General features: G+C 38.2%; 1 protein-coding gene across 3 annotated transcripts in view; it reads left to right on the plus strand.

Moving 5' to 3' along the window:
* The window catches only part of ELMO1 (engulfment and cell motility 1), a 341,069-nt gene that overhangs the window by 240,944 nt on the left and 77,789 nt on the right, over positions 1–22,336 (plus strand). Inside the window, exon 1 of one of the 3 annotated variants that reach the window (XM_060781615.2) lies at positions 8,706–9,302. The exons of the other annotated variants lie outside the window; for them this stretch is intronic. The gene's annotated coding sequence lies outside the window, so the exon portion shown is untranslated. Of the gene's footprint in view, positions 1–8,705; positions 9,303–22,336 lie in introns of those variants that run through there. 3 annotated transcript variants of the gene reach the window in all.

Here is a 22,336-nt window from a genome sequence, read left to right on the forward strand (position 1 = left end):
ATAACAAACAAACTGTATTATTATTATTATTATTATTATTATTATTATTTCCAACAAAACCACCTAAACTTGTATTTCATTATCTAAAATGCAGATGCTTTCTTTCTGACATTGGTGGTAACTCTCATTTTAGAAATGTTAACAATTTCAATTATTGGTGTTTTTTTCTGGGCTTTTTGCAAATTTGAAAAGTATGTGAAAATAACTGCTACTTTATTAACCTTCTAAATAATTTATTCAAGGGAAAACAGTGAATCTAAAATCAGAGGTGAATTTAAAATATTACACTTTGGTTTCTTAAAATTGGATTTCTTCCAAAGGTATTTGGTGCATTTGGCATTTGGTGAAACTTATTAAATATGGTTTTCTGTGGGCGAGCAGATGGCAACTGCTAGATGGCATATTTTCTGTATCAGAAACTAGAGCTGATGTGGTCTATCTAATTCAGTTTTCTGAATCAGCACCCCAAATAACAAAATCAAATGTAAAGTTGATCAAAAACTGATTCGTAACCCTTTTGGTAGTAATGTTGGAGAGTGGTCCCTGGTCAAAGCGGTTCCTTTTCAACTACCAGACTTTTCTGTTCAACAGAATGCTATTGCAATTTAGCAATACACCTGGGCAGAGCCACTAACTCTGTGCGTATGGCCACTTAAATTCTCTTGCTATATACAGAGCTCTTGTCTCACCAAAAGGAAGTTGTGAAGGGTCCTCAACAACCATGTACACCTGATATATTTCATAGCATGACATAAAAAGTCAAAGACAAAACTCATGGAGGAAATTCTGGAGCTTTGGAAAAACTGCAGCTAGCATTGCTCTACATGCTCGCCAGAATAAAAAAGATGCAGACTCAGTGTTTTGTAACAACGAATTTATAAAGTTTTAACCAATGATGCTCTTTGATCAGTTCCAGTGGAATGTGAATGTAGCAAAATTTACTCAAAGTTACACCCAAAGCTGGGGTCCTGTTTCAGATGACGAGCCCTTTCACACCATTCAGTTTTTAGTTTGGTGAAACACTAGAACTCATCGATGGGGAATTCTAAGTACCAATCCCTAAATGTGAGATCCCAAGATCCCATCCTGCCTTGCTATAGGTAATGTGGTTCATAGCACTATAACTGTTTAGTATGAAGGTGCCCAAGACCTTTGTCAGCAGAATTCTAACTCAAGATGAAAATGGCTCACAGCATTCACATCCAGTCCAGACTGGTGATTGGAAATCACAATGGTTGCAAGTATGATCCCAGTCCTGATTATGCAAGCATGTCCCCCCTAGGGAGTACATGGCAGAATATAAATTCATTGAAAAACAATGGAGGTAAGCATTATGTTTCTGCTGTTCAAACCAGTCACATGCATGAAAACATTTTTAAGCAGGGTTATTATCAGCAGGTAAAGCGATACAGTGTGACTTGAGCTGTCATTGCAACTTGAATAATTTAGTGCACTGAAAGGGTCAGCCATTGTCTGTTTACAGTGTTAATGGAGATCATGTCACCACAACGGTGTTTTGTTTGTTTTGTTTTGTATATCTATATTTAAGCTAAATTAACAGTTCACAACATAAGAACTTTAGCTGCATGAATTCTTACTGATATAAATGTCAGTGAAAATATAATACCAGAGTTTCATTTTGCAAGTCACTGTGTATGGAATTTAGCCAGAAAACTCAATAGGCTATAGGCCTTATCAGAACTGAATGGAAGAGGATAGGAAGAAGATGATTTTCCAAAGGTTTTGTTTCAGTGAAATAAGGTTATCACAATGAATGAGGCTGTTGACAGTGCGGTTTCTATACCTTCTCTTAGCCCAAGACTACTTTTCCCAGTGCAGCTGCTGTTTTGCTTTAAGTGTCTTTAATCTAGATAGTATGATAGTGGCGGCAAGGGAAAGGACTATTTCAAATACCATTCTCTTTGAATGCAGACTTTTCTGTAATCTAAACACCTGTGTTTCTGTCTCTCCCATCAGAAATGTATACAGTCATTTCTGAAACAGAGCTTTTTATGGATTAGAGCTTGGGAGGAAAAAAGGTCCATAGAGTTCAACCTCACACCTGCCCAATTACAAAAGACTGTTTTTAGTGGTACCAGGACAATAAGATTATGACTGTCTTATGGCTGGGTGCTGTCATGCCACCTCATTTTTATAGGAGTTGTGTGCTGAGTGTATAACTTCATGACCCTATAAATAATTCAGCTGTTGTGATGGCAATAATCACTTCGTCCTAATTTTCCATCTATCTAAATCTTTAGGAGAAGAAGACAGGGCAGACAAGCAGCTCAGTCAGGAATGAGCGTACTCAGGGACATAGGATGATGGCTAACTTGAGGGGAAATGGAAGAAAGTCTGGAATGGAGACTAGAATTGAATATCATGAGGAAAGTGTATATAATTGAAGTGGATCAGTGAACAGAAAAACCCTGTTACAGCACCTGTATTTCTATGCTTCTGTGATTGAATGCTTGGGTTAGAAAATAATATCAGTGTTACCTGTTTTTGAAATAAGCTTGCTTGTTCTGTGAGAACAAACTGGTGGCTTTTCTTTCCTCCTTACAGTATTTCTCATATTTCTCAATTATTCATGATTCATATGATCAGTAATATCATTGTTAAAGTGTTTGGTGATACATACATACAGTGTAGCTATATCTTTTTATATGGGTACACATAGTCTGTATGTCTTTTGCATCAGTCTTCTGCATGTGAATTACAAATCAAACTGTCCACAACCAGTATGGCCATTGCATTGTTGACTAGAAATAATGAAAGTTGTAGTTCAATACATCTGGAGGTTCCAGATGTAGTACATATATACTAGAGCCGTGGTTCTCCACCCTTGGGTCCTCAGATATTTTGGCCTTCGACTCCCAAAAATCCTATCATCTGGCAAACTGGCTGGGATTTCTGGGAGTTGTAGGCCAAAACACCTGGGGGCTCACAGGTTAAGAACAACTGTACTACAGGATAATGAACATCTGGCCTGAAAGTTATATATGTTAGCTTGATTTTAGGTGATTCCAATTTCATGTACAAAGAAGTGACACACCAAGAATTGTGACCCTGCAGTACTGCAAATTCTGTATTCAGAGTTGGCTCTTCTTTGGAGCTTAATGGACTATTGAAGAGGACAGCCCTGACAATGAATAGAATGGAAATAAGGACAAGGTGGCTTGCATCTATGTTTCATTAGTTTCTACATGAACTTACTTTTGTTCTTTTGATAAAACTCATTCTTACACTCAGGAGGAATCTAACTCTTGGATATGTAATGTATAATATTGCAGATACAAGAATCACTCCTGCTTTTGAGCATATAATAAATTGCAACATGATTACTTGTCCATGATGAATGTTGATGACAACCACTGATTATGACTTGCTATATTTGTATTGGACATTATCTGCATGGTGTAGTGATTTGAATGTTGAATTTAAGGGGATCAGAGTTCAAATGCCCCATTCAGCTTTGGAAAACCATTGAATGTCCTTGCGCAAGCAAAGGTTTCTCAAATTTAGGAGGCAAACATTGAAACAAATCTTGCCCAGAGACCTCAAGAGAGATTCTTATAGTCTGAAATGATTTGGAACAGCATAATGTCTAGATGTATTATATTAGATTATTGATAATATAACCACCTTGTGTACTTTTAGTAGAAGTGTATCAGGAAGTTATTCTGTGCAGAAATTCTGGTTTTCTGCAACATCGTTCCCCACCTCTAAAAAGCAAAGAAACAGCAAAAACCACTGCTGTTTACAGAAATGTGTGTGGCAAATGTGTTTTGGGCACGAAAACACATCTTTCTGGAAACAGTGTTTTCTGTGTAAAATGTAATTTGTGCAATTGTACAAAAGGATTGTACCAAAATTCCAGTTTTATACATACACAATACTATACAGAAAATTTTCCCCAAGACACTTCAGAGTGTGCAAATATAAGACAAAATATTCTTCCTAACTAGGTTTCCCAAGTGTCAAGAAACACATGTTGGAGGTGTGTCTGTGTGTCATTAATTCCGCAGTGTAGATGCACCCATGGTCACTTCACTATAGCCTTTTCCAGATTATTTCTGTCACCAGGATGGCTGAAATAGATTCAGGTTTGATCATAGCTGTGTCAGAAATGAAATTCTGAGAGTTTAGCCTATTTTATCTTGTAGACATTTTCTTTTTAAAATTGTATATATTTTTTAAAAACTGATTATATGGCAATGGCATTTTTTAAAAAACTGAATATATTATTATATCAGAAACCATAAACAACAATTAAAGATTTCTGGTTTACAACATCTGAACAAATCCATGTATTAAAGTCAACACAGTTATTCCTTATTGCTAAGGCATTTTATCCTATTTTGAATATTTTAATAATATTTCAAAGTAATGTTTTTTGCATCTTTTTTCCAACAAAATGTTACCTTCTCCTTTTTAACTCTAAATTATTTCCATCTGGTTTATTTACATAAAACTTTTCTTTTGGGGCAGGATAATGATATTTGATCCAGTTTTGTGCAACAATGTACTCTCTCTGTCTGCTTAGCTATCCAGCTAATCTATCAACCCTTCTCTGCCAAAAATGATATCCGCTAATCCAAACTGTCACTGAGAGATTTGGTTAAGGATACTTTCCAAGCATAATTGAGTGTGAAACAAGAATTCATTAATAGCATTAAGAATGTTGCCTGGATTAGCTATGGGTCGATGTGCATTTTAAAGCCACAGTTGCATTTTGCATATATTGTCCATTTACTTAAGGTAAAAAGGAAAAGAGGAGCAAGCAAATGTACATACAACTTGCTTTATTTCAGCCCTAATTACAAATTAATATTCCTTATATTTTATGTACTTATGTACTTGTGATAATTTTATGTACTTGTGATAATTGTAAGTTTAAGATTTTTTTGTCTTTTCAAATAGAGGTGGGTGTTTTGTTTTGTTTTGTTTATTTGGATGAGCATTTCGACCTAAAGCTCTGAGTCCCTTTGGGGAGATAGGGCGGTATATAAAGTTACAATCAGATGTAATGTTGTTGAAGCTAAAACCTACACCAGCATCCTTATGCAGGATTGAGAGTTTGCGGTGGAGTAGGAAGATGTTCAGCAATCATTTCGGATACCCAGAGAGCCAGTTCGGAGTTCCCACGCACCCCATATGCCAGGCAGTGACTGCTGGGTAATGAGATTGGAGATGCACCCAGGTACCTGACTAATACGTCAACCAATCCATTACATTGTCCAAGAGAGAGATCAGATTAGAGAACCATTTGGACAAGAAGGTATTTGATACATCTATGCTGAAGTTCGGAAAAGGTACAGTTGTTCGCACAATTAAGAGCAGTATAAAGCTAGTGCCATCTTGAGATCTTCACATCTTGAGTGTGAAATGTAAAGTGAAGGTTATTACCCTACCTTACTTACTCATTTATTGGAGCATTTTAATATTTATAGACACCCAGGTAGAGTACAATACTACTATCAACTTAAGTTGATCTAAACAGTTCAAACATTTTTTAAAACTTCAATTTAAATTTAAAACAATTTAAATAAACTATGAATCCAAATTGTTTTTTTCTGAACAACCATTTAACAATTCTGATTTGCTATATTTTAGTTCCTATGTAAGAAGACTTAGGCCCCTTCTGCAAAGCTGTATAAAATCCACATTGAACTTGATTATATGGCAGTGTGGATTATCTGCCTTAATATTGTGGGTTATATGGCTATGTGGAATGACCCTAAGGCTAGATCTACACTGCCCTATATCCCATGATCTGATCCCAGATTATCTGCTTATCCCAGATTATCTGGCAGTGCAGACTCATATACTCCAGTTTGTTGTGCCCTATGAAGACTCTCGCTGTTTACACCCAGTTAAGACCTTTTTAGTTAGAGGGATTAATATTTTATGTACAGTTTCTGGGGGGATCAGTCTAGACAGCCTCTTTGCATTTGAAACCTCCATCGTCCTGCCTCTTTAAGAATGCTCTCAGGGCAGAGCCTCAGGCAAGGCACTTCTGATTCTTAGAAGAGTCAGCCTCTTCATGATTGGAGGGTGAAAAGAGAAGAAAGCCAGAAGGTCTACAAAATAGCATGTCCAGTCAGAGCTGTCTTCAAGTCCAGTCAGAGTTAAATATTGAGGCTATCTTAGAGACAGTTGAACACCATACAAGAAAGCAACAATAAGAAGAAATAAAGATTCAAGAACTTCAATTTGGTCAGAACTGTGTCTATCTCTCAAAAACTTTACATCTCCTTATAAAGACTTTGTAGTGAAACTTTGCTGTGAGAAGGTCCTCCATTGTGCATGTGGCAGGGCTCAGACTGCATATTAGTAAGTGGTCTGTGGTTTGCTCTTTTCCACACTTTCATGTCATAGACCCCACTTTATAATGCCATTTCTTAAAATAAGTACCACATCTTGTGGTACTATCTTCGGCAAGTCACACTCTTTTGGCCTCAGAGAAAGGCAAGTAAAACCCCTCTCTGAACAAATTCTGCCAAGAAAACACTGTGATTGCTTCACCTTAGGTTCTTCATAAGTGAGAAATGATTTGAAGGCACTCAACAGCAACACATAATCATTGCACAAATAGAAATGTAATCCAGCATCAGTGTCCTGAATTTTACCTAAATAACGCAGAGTAATTTAGTTGTGAAAATATATACAGTTGCCACCATACCGCTGAACTATTGTAAGTTTTTTTCACCTTTTGGATATACAAGTGTTCCCCATCTTTTGTTTTTTGCTACATCTGTTTGTTGATTTGTTCAGTTTCTTCCGACTCTTCGTGACTTCATGGACCAGCCTACGTCAGAACTCCCTGTCAGCCGTCACCACCCTCAGCTCTTTCAAGGTCAAGCCAGTCACTTCAAGGATGCCATCCATCCATCTTGTCCTTGGTTGGCCCCTCTTCCTTTTTCCTTCAATTTTCCCTAACATAATTGTCTTCTCTAAGTTTTCCTGTCTTCTCATTATGTGGCCAAAGTACTTCATCTTTGCCTCTAATATCCTTCCCTCCAATGAGCAGTTGGGCTTTATTGGTTGGTTGGATCTTCTCGCGGTCCAAGGCACGCTCAGAACTTTCCTCCAACACCATAGTTCAAAAGCATCTGTCTTCCTTTGCTCAGCCTTTCTTATGGTCTAGCTCTCACATTCATAGGTGACTACGGGTGATATCATTGCTTTAACTATGCGGATCTCTGTTCCCAGTGGGATATCTCTACTTTTCACCATTTTATCAAGATTGACCATTGCTCTCCTCCCAAGAAGTAAGCGTCTCCTGATTTCCTGGTTGCAGTCTGCATCTGCAGTAATCTTTGCATCAAGAAATACAAAGTCTCTCACTGACTCCATGTTTTCTCCCTCTATTTGCCAGTTATCAATCAGTCTGGTTGCCATAATCTTGGTTTTTTTTATGTTTAACTGCAAGCCAGCTTTTGCACTTTCTTCTTTCACCTTGGTTATAAGGTGAATACAATTATAATATCTACGTTTGTTAATGTTTCTTCCAGCTATTTTTACCCTTACTTACTTAGGCGACCCCTCGTTTTTCAAGGAGGATTGTCTTCCAGTATTCTTGTGGGTCCATATGTGGATGTGGAGCCCTATTCTTGCTCTGCATCTTCTTCCACAGTGAGGGCATTGGTTTCCAGGTGGAAGATGGTCTCGGTCAGGGTTGGCTTGACACGCCTTCCTCTTGGCACACTTCTCCCTTTCACCCTCCATCCGTGCCTCTTCAAATTCTGCAGCACTGCTGGTCACAGCTGTCCTCCAGCTGGAGCGCTCAAGGGCCAGGGCTTCCCAGTTCTCAGTGTCTATGCCAGAGTTTTTAAGGTTGGCTTTGAGCCCATCTTTAAATCTCTTTTCCTGTCCGCCAACATTTCGGAAAACGGAATTTTTACCCTAGCCTTGCATTTGTCAAGCCCCGCACATCGCGTGATGTGTTCTGCATACAAGTTGAATAGGTTGGGTGAGAGTATACAACCCTGCCGTATGCCTTTCCCAATCTTCATCATCATCATCATCATCATCATCATCATTTAATAACTTATTAATTGCCGTCCATCCGAGAATGCTCCAGGCGATTTACAGCTAAATGACAAAAGATAAAATACATACATACAAAAATTAAAAATCAACAGAGATCGAATGCTCTAGTAAAAAGCCAGGTCTTACGTGCGAGAGTAAAAGGCCCTAAGTCACGCATGGCTCTCATGTAGGGCGGCAAGGAATTCCACAAGGCAGGGGCAGAAATAGAAAAAGCCCTGCGTCTGGTCCTTGAACCAGTCTTGAACCAGTCTTGTTGTTCCATGGTCAGTTCTTACTGTTGCTACTTGGTCCTTATACAGATTCCTCAGGAGGGAGACAAGGTGATTTGGTATGCCCATACCACCAAGAAATTGCCACAATTTATTATGATCCACACAGTCAAAGGCTCTAGAATAGTCAATAAAACAGAAATAGCCTTTCTCCATTGCTACATCTGTATGCATTTGTATTTAGCAAAATGAGGTGATGTATCTGTTCATGTAGATACTGATTCTCTTTCTCCCCACCCCACACACCATCTCGTGTTTTCACTGTCATAGCCTGCATATGAACTAAACTCCCAATCAGATAAGCAGTTGTGGGGGGGGGGGGGGGAAATGCGATTGCATTTGATTATGAGCCTGGCAGCAGATGTTTTACACAAATCCAGCTCGCTGCATCCAGTCAGTTTCCATGGTGATGGAATCCGTAATTGTCGAGCTCAAGCGCTCTCCCTCCTCTTTTCCCTACAAGGTGGAAACTGGAAATGCATCTCAACCCTCCTCAGACGATTTCTCAGCTCTAGAAATGTAGCAGGAAAGCAAATGAAGTGGGGGAGATCGGGGAGAAAAGGCACCATTATTTTTCCCACCCCTGAAGATACTGAGAGAAGCCTATCCTTTAGGAAATATGGTCTCTGAAGATGCTGAATAGATGGGCAGGAGTTTCCCTGGAAAAAGCAGACACACTGATTGGCTGCTGTTTGTGAGGTGCTTGCCAATCGCAGCACAACTGGGCTACAGCCCTCTAAACATAAGCAAAGCTACATGCTTATTCTTTTTGACTTGCACTATATACCAAGCAAAGGTGTGCACAAGGGCTCTGTTTTCATTTGGCTCGCTGAAAACGGATCTCGTTTAAAGAGCTTCATCCAAGGCCATCTGCTCTTCCAGAATCCCCTTCCTTCTGCAGAAAAGCATTCGGTCGTTCTCCTGCTTTAGTACCAGAGGGAAATTGGTTGTCGTGAATCATGGAGCCACAGGATTTATGTAAGTAAATAGCTGCGAATTCCTTAGCCTGGTATTTCAGCTAAGAAATCAGGATAAGTACCAAATTGGCAAGCCATTATAGGCTTTGTTCATTTTTAAACCCAGCAAGATTTGGGCTTTCTGTAATACTTCTAAATATGCAAAAAGATACATTAAATATCCATTAGCAGTTTTCACTGCTCTATCTTGAATTTGGCACATTGTTAAGGATAAGGGGTATGGAGAGATTGCTCTAATGATAAATAATTAGTTCAAATGTTTTTATACATTTTCAAAAGATAATATTTCATATCATGCAGTGTGGAATCAAAATGGAAAAAAATGGAAGCCTCCCCCACATGGTTTTAAAATTTCTTCTTACTGATGATCCTTTAAAAATAAAGCTAATCCAGGTTTAAAAGGCATAATATTGTATGCACTCTAACATGAGCACTGATGTTTGCTCCAGTCTATTTTAACTACTTAAAATGTACTATTTTAAAAATACGATTTTGCATTTGTTTTATCTCCAATTGTGCTATAACACCTGTTTCTCTCTTAAACAGATGGGGCACTGTGGAAATTCAGTAATTGATTTCTAATATTCTGCGGGTTATAAAGTGGAATTTAATTATTTCTGTCTTTGTCAGCTTACAGTGAATAGGTATCTGTCTACTCAGAAGTAAGTTCTATTGAGTTCAGTTGAACTTCTCAATAAGTGTGTAAAGGAGTACAGCTTAATTCGCTTAGAAGAAACACCTTTTTAGAAGTTCATCCTCTCTTCCTCATCCTCTCCCTCATTATGTTGACTTCCACTATGAACAAACCAGTACAGTTCTGGTTTGGTCAAATCCAGGTTTTGGTGGGAGCCTGGTATAGCTCTGATATCTCAACCCCTCAAACGCCACAGATTAAAAAAGCCAAAAATATGTACAAAATACAGAAATATTATGGGTCAGGAAAAGTTTGTATTTATTTTCCAGACCCCATATGGCTGGAAGCTTTGAGACTCTTAATAATCATATATGATATGGAAATATTTCCAAAACACTTATGTTGAATTTATATCCTTGCTCTGAAATTGTACAAATATTAGTTGCCATAGTTTTAATCTTTAAATCTCTTTCCTGTGGTTGATTTTTCCACTACACTAAAACGTATTCTGTGAATGGAGTCTCATCAGAACCTTCAAATATTTACATAAAGTTTTTGACCAAACTGTGTTTTTTCTGGAGATTTTGGAAATAATAGTTTTATTACAATGTGCCTTACTTCTAAATGTATATTTCCAGAATATTCTGTAGAAAAATTTGCATGGCTTTCATCTTGATTGATTTCATTATCAAATACATTCCAGTTGTTTTTCATTCAGCTTTTATGCAACCATTTAAAATACTTAGCAATGCAATGGGTTGGGTCACAATTCAGTCACAACTAGAGATGGTCCATTGAAATCACTGAAAGAAGTGTATTATCAATTTCCATTCATTTTACTGGATCCACATAATGACTAAATCTATAGCTAGTTCAAACTAAGCGCACAGTTTCACTAATACTAATGCCAAGAGTGATAGACAAGCCATCAGTAAATAATTTAAGAGAGTCTAACTGGCACAAGTAACAGGTTTTGCTGTGAAACAAAAATTAATTTGTTCAACACATTAGTCATTTTTAATTTGCCTGTACCTTTTCTTAGAACATTCCTTCACAGATACCATTATAAGAAAAAGGCAACATGTGAACTTCAGATCCCTAGTGCTGAAATGTATGAGGAAGCTCCAGAGTTTGGCATCTTTTATAAGATGTCTGTGTAGTGGGAATTCCAGAACTGCGAATTAAACACTTTTCTTTACTGTTAAAATGAGTGTTTAATTTAAAAGATTGACTTTCTGCCTCTTGCAATTCACCCTCAGTGAGAAATCTATTTTAAAATCACCGCAGCAGAAAAGCATCCAGTTATTGCTAACATTCTGAAAATATAATTCAAACACAATATAAATCTGTCAGCTTCACTTACTATTGATAGCCATATACTGTTTAACTGCTAGAGCCTCTGACTCTCCAATAACCTTGTTTGAAGGGATTTGTTTACTTGTCTATCTGTGCTTTAATGGCTGAATGGCAAAATGATTGAGGGGGTAGGCTTTAATTGCTAAGCTTTGGGTCATGATTTGTGCCTGTCTTGTTAGTTTCTAGCCATAGTGATGGCAGAGGTAGAAAACCAGCACTGCAGTTAAAACCACCCATGAATTACAGTTTTGGCCTAAATATTGAGTAAGAGCTTTGTTTGTTGTTTATTCAAAGCTGATATGCATTAAACTTCCATTTTATAAGGGCCTGGTTTCAGCTTCATCAGCCCCAAGGATCTGGTCCAGCTAATTGTCTTCTGCAACTATAAAAGCGTAGCAAGACAAATTGGCAATTGCTATAGGTATGCTGGGATTTCTTGTAATGTTAAGGTACCTGTCATTGGCCCAAACTGATTAGGAAATTACTTAAACTGATGGGCTAACCCTGCCTTCAAATATTTGAGACCGGATGAAAACATGCATGCGTGTGGATTGTGGTCTTTCCTCCAGAAACCTTTTTTAGTGATGACTTCTACTATGTTTGCCTTTCCTGAAACAAAATTAACATACCTAGGAAAGGTGGCTTAACCCAATAGTATTTAAGTTCTGTATAGTCCTTATAATTAAAGATTTGCTTTAAAAAATATGTGCTTAAATGTAAATTTATTACCATTTTTGCATCCTATTAATTACAATAGGATGCAAAAGTAGTGGCACTTTTTGTACATATGGGAAACGTAGTATTCAAGGAAGAGATCTTATGCCACTGCTTGGCAATCACACTTTTAAAAGTAAGGGTGTAGTAAATTAAACAAATCGCCTGAAGGTCATTCCAGAACACTTACTGCTTAAATAAAGACACACACAGCCTTTAAAGACAGGATTAAATGGACGTTGAAGGAAGGACAGACTGACGTTTGAATAAACAGGTTGTTCAATATGTTGTTGAATGCTTTCATGGCTGGAATCACTGGGTTGTTGTAGGTTTTTCAGGCTATATGGCCATGTTCTTCTTCTAGAACATGGCTATATAGCCTGAAAAACCTACAAAATGAGGTTGTTGTTGAACCCCATTTTCTTGTATAAATTGGTTAGTTGAACAATATTGTTTAGCATTATATTCTTCCATGTTAAAGGAATGTTGTATGTTTTCCATAAACAAAGCTGTTGATATGCTACCCTGTAAGTTCTGAAAATATCACCAACCTTAAGAAATTGGACTATATAACCTGACAGACATAAATTAATGAATAAATTTAGACAGTCAGTTAAGAAACACAGTAGCATGGAAGATGTGAAAATTTGATATAAGAAAGTTTAAATAGCAGCAGTTTTCTAGAGCATGAAAATTCACGTTGAATGTCATCCTTTACATTATTTAACACCAAGTCAGTTTTACAAGGCAAATTATAGCTTTTTCTACTCTTGATGAAATTAATCTCTTGACTCCCATGAGTGCCAGGCATCAGGAGTGTTGAAAATTTTAGTCCAACAACAACTGGAAAGTTACAAGTTCCCCATGTCTGCTCTTCTCTTTCATACCTTTCAGAACTACTTCTCTGTAAGGATCTCACCATATGGATGAGGTCCAGCATTGAGATTCACCAGCCTCTGGCAATCCTAGTGCCCCAGCCACCAGCTGATTCTTCCCCATCCCACATTGGAAAGTGTTGCCACATGGCTTGAGTCCTTACGGAACGTGGAGAGGCTTCTCTGTTGGCAGCAACGTCCCACCATGCTGCCACCCAAGTGCACCCTACATCATCTGATGGGTAGCGTGGGGCTCCATAGGTGAACTGGGACACTTTTTTTGCCCAATGTGATTAGGCTGTAAGTCTCTGTTTTCTTGGTGTCTCCATTCCAATACACAAGAATATTTTAGAGCTGGACCAAACCCAGGCATCATGCAGTTCAATGCCCCTATGCCAGCAGCAGTAATCTTTATACTAAAGACAAAGGTTCACACAGAAGCCCATCTATGGAATGCCACAAGCATAGAGCTCAATGGCAATAAGTGCATTGCACCAGAGAGCTAGGTTAGTAAGGGCAGCTACTTGTTATAGAAGACAAGGTAGGCAATGAACTCCTTCAGAAAATCAGAGTCCCTCCCAACCCAAATATAGCAATAGAATTTATTTATGGAATACAAATGAAGTATCTTCAAGTCTCTTTAAAATATTATCCTCTTCTGCATGCAATTTATTCAGCCTAATATTCCTTTATCATAATGATTTCTAATACCAGAACCATGTGTCTGCTTGAGATTTCTGAACTCCCTTTTAATGGAATGGTCCCCCACGTGTAGATAACAAAAGTTTGCAATCATACAAGCACAATCATAAAGCACACTCATGTAGTCCTCTAACCAAGAAATGGGGTCACAGTGAGAATCCCTTCAGTTCTAGAACTATCAATTGAGGCAGTTTTTTTTTCCTAAGGGAGGCTAGAAGCAAGATTCCTGCCTTTTCTGCAACTGCATGCTTTGAGAAACATATGGCTGCCACCACAGAAAGCACCTCCATAGCCCTCCTCTTTTCCCTGGGTAATACTCAGTAAATCAAAATGCATGTCATGTCATTGTCACATTCCATATTTCGAGCCTGCCCTCCAAGAGCATCCACTAATCAAGTGCAATGGTAGCAGGTAAGAAGTTGGATTGAAATTACACCTTATATTAATCATTTTATAATATATTGCCAAAGAGAAAAACCCAATTAAATCCTGATCTTGTTAATTTAGATATAATTGAAATATTTTTCTCTTCTCTTCAAATCTTTTTTTATTATGGTCATAGACCAGCATAAGGAGAGTGGGGTCCAGCATAATACATTAAAATAGTCCAAATGTAATTAAAATGTAGGAAATACATAGTTTACCATAGCTGAGGAAAAAGTAGAAGTTCATGTCATTTTTTTTGCTAGGATGCTCAGAAGTATTGCTGGCTTTTTTAGTTGTTTCTAAAATGGATCTCACTCCATATTACTGTTTCCCATTTCTAAGCATTGGCCGATCTATCATACACATTTAGTATACGAAACCTTTTTTTTGGAGTTGATGAACCTATGGAAAAATTGATGGGTTCCATGAAAATGTGGATTGGAGAGAGTTGATTTTGGACTAATATTGCTCAAAATGAGCAGTGACTATGGGATTCGTTTTTCTGTGTCCATCTTCTTTTTCCATTTCTTCCTGGGGTCCATACAGGCAAAAATGGTAACATTAAATGGAGATGGAATAGGTAAAAACAAGTTAAGATTGTCATGTGTTACCCCAATACTTTTTATTCTGATATTTTCAGAGTTTAATTCCAAAACTTTGGCACATCTCAGAAGTTCCCTGAACAATAAGAGCTGTCAACGCTGACAGTTTTTACAGCCCCCCAAATTGTTCTTGCATTGTCTTGGCTTTCTACTGTGTAGCATGCAAAAAAGGTTTGGGGGTTTTGCGTGGAGTTTTTTTGGCAGCTGTTTAGGAGAAGTCTAATTGGGAAAAACCATGTGACAGTTATCTCTGTTTATTGGGTACAAGTAGAATGTAGTTCACTGTAGAACCTAGAGGCACACTTTCCATTTTTCTATTTACTGTATTCCTTAACCTTTTTCACAAACATCTATCTTGTTAATTACAAACATCATAGAGGTTTTCATTACAACATGCATTGCAGTGTGAGAATATGAAATAATATGAAAACCTTACATAGCTGTAAAATAAAAGTAGTTGAACAATAGTTTCTTTAGGATTCTTGTATGGTATAGTGATTTGAATGTTGGACTACGAACTCAGGAGGGGAGGGTTCAAATCCCCATTGGGTTGTTGAAACCCAAGGGATGGCCATTGGAAAGTCACACTTTCTCACCATAAGAGGAGGACAATGGCAAAACTTCTCTTGATAATTTTTTCCACCCTCCACTAGGATAGGAGAGGAGTGTCATATGTTGGAGTCAATCCAAAAGCATATAACAATGACAAATGCTTTCTTTAATGGCTAGCAATTTTCCTCAACACCAGAATTAAGTACTTACTGGCACATGTAGCTGTCTCTGATACTAAATTTCACAAACACAAGATTGTTGTGTATACTCCTAGTGAATTTAGTCAATTCCTCTCCCCTCTAAATCAGTTTGACTTGAAAGTGCTCTACTGTAACTAGTATGAAAACATAAACTATTCCATCTTATGAGTAGACTGGCAACCTAAAAGAAGAGCTTAAAAGAAGTACTCTATTCTTTCTGTTGTGGAACCACTTCTGAGCTTTTAAAATAACTATGCAGGAAAATAGCGGCAGCCAGGGACAGCTGGCACCTAGGGTGTCTCTGGTGCCTTTCCCTCTCCACAGTATGATCCTTGGCTTATCCGCGGATCAAATCAAAAGCCATAATTTTGGTCTCCAAACCTGCCTTTGGTTTATGCGTAGATCAAATTAAACACATATGGTAGATGCAGTCAGTGCTGTCCCATGTCTGCTACAAGGAGTGGAGCTAGAAATATTATTTCTTGACAGCACTTTCCATGAGCCCCAGCCATTTCTCTTATATTAGCCTTCCCAAAGTAGTTTAGCAAAATTGAAAGATAAACAGCCATTCTTGTCACATAGTCTAAAAGTAACTATGATGGCAACATGCTGAGATGTTAATGGGGCTTAGATTATATTGTATTTTTGGTTCTTTATCCCATTGCAGGTAGAGAAATGAATCACAGGAAAAATGACATGCCCTGTTAGATATTTGATGTAATAATGAGTTGCACTTCTAGTAGATTATATTAAAACTCTTTTCTCAGCACACACTTGAGTAACTCAGCTGGGCTTCTTACAGTAAGAACATAAAGATTCCATTCCAATAGCCTGTTCCTTGATAGCAAAGCATTTCTGTGGTCTATGCTATGCATTTATGCTGCATTTTTTCTCTTGTCATGGTTTCACATGTGTAAAAGTGTACATAGATGTGCAAAGGTTGTTTAGCTTGATTTGAACCAGGGCGCCATCAAATGGTGCATGTTCAATCCCAGAAATTTTCCCTTCCACATGTCAAGTGGTAAAAGAGTGCATCTGGGTATGTTTGGAGTACATTTCCTTCTGATATAACTTCCTACTGCATCATCCCACTTAACTGAGATGAAGATGTGGAGGTTTTTCAAAGAAGTTCTCTTCCTGTAATCTAGTCCACTAGAATTGAAATAAATAACACTAACTGCTATTTATTGTGAGTTGTACCTTTTTTTTTTCAAAGTATAAAATGGTATATTTCTTCTGTGCTGCACAGTACAATTGTCAGGACTTCTCTGCTCAAAACAAATAGTGATATTAAAGTGTTCAAAATGCTTCCCCTGAATTATCTCTGCAGCCCCTATGATAAATGTGTAAAGTATTCTCTTTATATTGCAAGTGAGACAGAGGACCAAAGCAAAGCAGATGGTTGTTTGAAATAGTTCAAGATGGAGAAGCATGAAACACAAGACATTCATCTACTTCTTCCATTCCTCACACAAATACATAGTAATGAAGGCTGAGAAAACAAAGCTGAATATCCCCAAATGGCTTCTTGGTCCTGGCATTTGCTTAGCAACTGCAGTGCCTATATCACCCTTCTGCAAGTCAGTTCTGCTTATATTAAAATGCTGAGGGATACTGCCAGAGCCTCTAGGGAAATGAATTACATGTGGGAGCTGGTACTGAAGGCCTGGGGTAATTGCAGCTACATGTGTGTGGCACATGGGAGACAAGACCTTTAATTCTGTTCTTCCACCATTGCTGGCATACTAGGAGTAGCCAGCCCACAATACCATTCCTGGGTGTGTTTTTTATATTGGGCAGCAGAACAATATATTTTCAGGCCACAGAATACTTCTGTACCAAGTGTTAGAAGTTGAAAGATGACTAATAAATTGACTTGCTCTTATCCATTTCCTGTTTGTATCTTTAGAGTAAGAGTTTTTTCTCCACACTTCCATAAAATGAGCCGATGGACTATTTGAACTAAGTGCAAAGAGTATCAGTTTGATTTTCTTAATTCTGCAAGTAGACCGCTTCAAGTAACAGGTTCCTGTTTATGCATGTTGTTTACTTGTTCAGTCGCTTCCGACTCTTCATGACCCCATTAACCAGCCCACGCCAGAGCTCCCTGTCGGCCGTCACTACCCGCCGGTCCTTCAAGGTCAAGCCAGTCACTTCAAGGATACCATCCACCCATCTTGTCCTTGGTTGGCCCCTCTTCCTTTTTCCTTCCATTTTCCCCAGCATCATTGTCTTCTCTAAGCTTTCTTGTCTTCTCATTAGGTGGCCAAAATACTTCATCTTTGCCTCTAATATCCTTCCCTCCAATGAGCAGTCGAGCTTTATTTCCTGGAGGATGGACTGGTTGGACCTTCTTGCAGTCCAAGGCACTCTCAGAACTTTCCTCCAACACCACAGTTCAAAAGCATCTATCTTTCTTCGTTTAGCATCCCTATGGTCCAGCTTTCACATCCATAGCTTACGATGGGAATACCATTGCTTTTACAATGTGGACCTTCGTTGCCAGTGTGATGTCTCTACTCCACTATTTTATTGAGATTGGTCATTGCTCTCCTCCCAAAAAGCAAGTGCCTTCCGATTTCCTGGCTGCAGTCTGCATCTGCAGTAATCTTTGAATCTAGAAATACAAAATCTATCACGGCCTCTGTGTTTTCTCCCTCCATTTGCCAGTTATCCATCAGTCTGGTTGCCATGATCTTGATTTTTTGTTGTTTAACTGCAACCCAGCTTTTGCACTTCCTTCTTTCACCTTGAGTAGAAGGCTCCTCAGCTCCCCTTCGCTTTTGGCATATGATCAATGAATTAACTGCAATGGTGTGAAGAGGAATTAAATCTCACATACACTGTTATTAACTGGACTGGTGTATATAATTTAGCACATTCCATATCAGTAGACAATACTGTGGCCTTTTTAATTTAATAAACCAAATAAATCATTTTGGTCATTGAATATTGAAGCAATTATTGCTCTGATCTCTCATTTTAGTTACTTGATCAAATTGCCTTTTCTGAAACATTAGGATAAAGAACAAGAAGAAAAACCATCATAGACTCAAAGCCCCCAAAGAGCACGACACCAGTTTCAATATTGCTTATTAAACTTGAACTACATGCTCATATGCTTGGTTGAAACATGATTTAAAAGATTCATTGAACCTAAAATCCCAGAGGTTGCAGCTACTGTTTGATGCAGCCTGTGACTATCAAAAGATTATCACAGCACATCATTCCTCTGATCATTGAGATGTGTAAATTTCATCTCTATCTCCCTCTGGAGCTGAATACTGTCTTTTGTATGTTCCATCTACCTGAATACCTTTCAAATCTCTGTGAAAATACATGTGCCAAGTGCCTCCATAGAATGGCCAAAAGCAAAGAATAATTGGATGAAAATTGTGTTGTCGTAGTGTGTACCATGATGTCTAGTACAGCTAAAATGTCTCATGAATTAGTTCTCCACTTGAAGCCATTCTTGAAATGTGAATACGATGGATTTCAAAGAAGCAAATTCCATCCACCAGCTCAGCATACTAGCCACATCTTACATTTATTTATTAGGAAAAATAATAATCATAGCTATAGTTGTATTTTGCTTTAACTTATACTATAATCTGACTTTGGCCCTGTATTTGAAGAAAAATAGGATATAAATTAAATAAATGTATTGTTTGACTAAGACTGGGGTTTGAACCCTGGTCTCTTAATCAGTCCTGGAAATGGACTAGTTGACCTTGGGCAAGTCAGATTCTCTCCATCTTTAAAGCTTGAGTGAGACACTACTATAAACCAAAACTTGCTAGTTGCTAAGGAAAACAAAATTCGACTTTCTAGAGCAGTGGTTCCCAACCTTGGGTCCTCCAGGTATTTTGGACTTCAACTCCCACAATTCCTAACAGCTGCTAAACTGGTTAGGATTTCTGGGAGCTGAAGTCCAAAACATTGGGAACCACTGCTTTAAAGGAAGAAAATGTCAAACCTCTCTGAATAAATCTTGCCAAGAAAACTCTAGGAGCAGGTCACCATGGGATAGATTGGTCTGAAAGTACATAACAATAGTCAACAAGATAAATAAGCAACCAAATAAGTATGAGGATCACTTCGTTTGCAAACAATCCATCAAGAATGGAGAAAATTACCCTTCCCGATATTACGGGATTGAACCTCCCTTGGCCTTGGACATACTGACTGGAGTCTATAAAAACTGGAATCTTAAAGGTGAAGGTTTCCCCTTGAGATTAATTCTAGTCGAGTCCAACTCTTGCGGGTGGTGCTCATCTACATTTCTAAGCCAAAGAGCTGGCGTTATCCGTAGACACCTCCAAGGTCACGTGACCACCGTGACTGCATGGAGCACTGTTACTTTCCCACTGGAGCACTACCTATTGATCTACTTACATGTGCATGCTTTTCAACTCGTTTTAAAATAATTATCTTAATAATTAAAGTCTTAGGTAGCCTTGAAGACATACAGAACAATTCCCCATATCCATGATGGGTACATTCTAAGACACCCCATAGATACCTGAGCTGTAGATAATAAAAGTAAACCCTATATTTTGACTATACTTGGGTTGGACCTAGAAGAGGTCATGAATACCTCTGGGAGCAGGAACAGGGAATGCTATTTGAACCGGGGGTAAGTGGAACCATGGATATCAAATTGTGAATAAAGGGGGCCATACTGTAACGGTTTCCGTGGTTTTTTCCTAAGTAGGTTTTATTGATCTATTGAACTGAAATGGGTTTAGATATAAGTTAGAAATGTAAACCACAATTAATTGAGCAAAGATACTATTTCCATAATGCCATAACTGAATGTAACATACATATGGAAGATTTCCCGTAGCATGGCCTTTCACAAAATAAATCTGGAGTTTCCCCCTCTTGTTTTTCTTTATTGTTCTTAACCTTGTGCCAATCTTCTTATAAACATCAAATTCTGTATATTAAGACACTTTTGTTTTAACCACCAGGATATTCAGCCCCTTTTTTTTTTGTTTTTTCTGTCCAACCATATATATACAAAAGTGTGCTCCTATGTTCTCCTTTATTTTCTGAACTGTTTTGTGAACAAAAACAACGCATTGCTTTGGAAAACCAAGTTTTGTGAATGATCAACAATACTGTCTTCCAACTGTTATGATCCCTATACTGTAGTGCCTCCTATTTTTCTCCTTTTCATATCCAGTGGTGACAGTGGATAACACAAAAGGATTCTGTGTACTGCATCTGTTGCATTACAAAGAGGACAACTTTGACTTTCAGAAACAAAGCTACAGCAGGAGGGCACAGGCAGTTAGTCAGTTGAACAATCAGATTGTACAACATCGAAGAGATCTGAAAAGTTATTAGCATTTTCATCAAGTATACATTTGTAGAATTAATCAAAGGCTGGCAGAGGCCCGTGAAAAGTATAATTTTATGGCACCTATCTGCCCGTACAACAAGAGTGGATACCAAATGAATGAATCTTGGCCTACCTTAGTATTGGTGTAACATTTTCCTGCTAGCAAGAATAAGACTATCACTAGAAATAAGATTTCCTTATCATTAGAATAAGAAACATTTTATTTAAACTAGGCATTGGAATGATGATTTGAAGTAGGGATGAATGGGAAACCCTTGAGCACTTGGCCTTCAACTAGGCCAGGGTTTTGCCTTGGTCTGGTTAACCAGCCTAAAGCTGAAGATAATAAGTCTAGCTGTGGTTGAATCTTGTGTGAGTGGATTCCGTGTCTCTTAGATGGCAGATGAACATTGAAAGGATGATAAGCCGATAGCAGGATGTTAGTGAGGCACCAACATTGCTTTAACACCCAAAACTGCAGCCTCGCTGAAAGATTGATGCTAAGTGGCATCATTTCTTCTTACTTCTAGGCTCTACTTAATTGAACACTGTTTGTTTTATTTTATGAGCTTAGAACAATATCACCTATATAATTCACTCCTTTCTATGTTCCCTTTCCAGTTTTCCTAACATGTAGTTTCTGGGATGGGGTATTATGTGTCCTGTAACGATAGATAGATAGATAGATAGATAGATAGATAGATAGATAGATGTTGTATTGGAGGGTGTATTATGTGTCCCGTAGGTGTGTGTGTGTGTGTGTGTGTGCGCGCGCATATATATATATATATATATATATATATATATATGTGTGTGTGTGTGTGTGTGTGTGTGTGTGTGTGTGTGTGTGTGCAAGCTGTCCCCTGCCACGCGTTGCTGTGGCCCAGTCTGTTGATCTGGAAAATAAAATAATGAGAAAATGTTGGTTTCTAATATATGTAATGTCTTGATGCTTGTGGGTAAACAGTATTTCTTGCTGTTTCTTTGTCAGTGTTGATGTGGAGAGTATCTGGTTTGCCCACCCTGGAACATGCAAGACATCATTGTCCTTCTTTAAGGGTCCCTTTCAAGTCTATGATACTATATCTGTGTGTGTATGAATTATATCTATCTATCTATCTATATCTATATCTATGGCAGGTTGGCTATTTGTTAAGAGGGCTTTGATTACGTTTTCTTGCCCTGATGAAGGTAGTTGGATTGGATGGCCTTAAGTATTTTCTGTTGGTCATGGGGGTTCAGTGTGGGAAGTTTGCCCTGATTCTGTTGTTCGTGGGGTTCAGGACACACTTTGATTGTAGGTGAACTGTGAATCCCAGTGACTACAACTCCCAAATGACAAGGTCTATTTCCCCCAAACTTCATCTGTGTTCATATTTGGGCTTATTGAGTGCTTGTGCCAAGTTTGGTCCAGATCCATCATTGTTTGAGTCCACAATGCTCTCTGGATGTAGGTGAACTACAACTCCCAAACTCAAGGTCAATGCCCACCAAACCCTTCCAGTATTTTCTGTTGGTCATGGGAGTTCTGCGTGCCAAGTTTGGTTCAATTCCATCATTGATGGAGTTCAGAATGCTCTTTGATTGTAGGTGAACTATAAATCCCAGCAAGTACAACTCCCAACTC

The sequence above is a fragment of the Anolis sagrei genome, chromosome 6 (assembly GCF_037176765.1).
Source record: "Anolis sagrei isolate rAnoSag1 chromosome 6, rAnoSag1.mat, whole genome shotgun sequence".
NCBI classification, from domain to species: Eukaryota; Metazoa; Chordata; class Lepidosauria; order Squamata; family Dactyloidae; genus Anolis; species Anolis sagrei.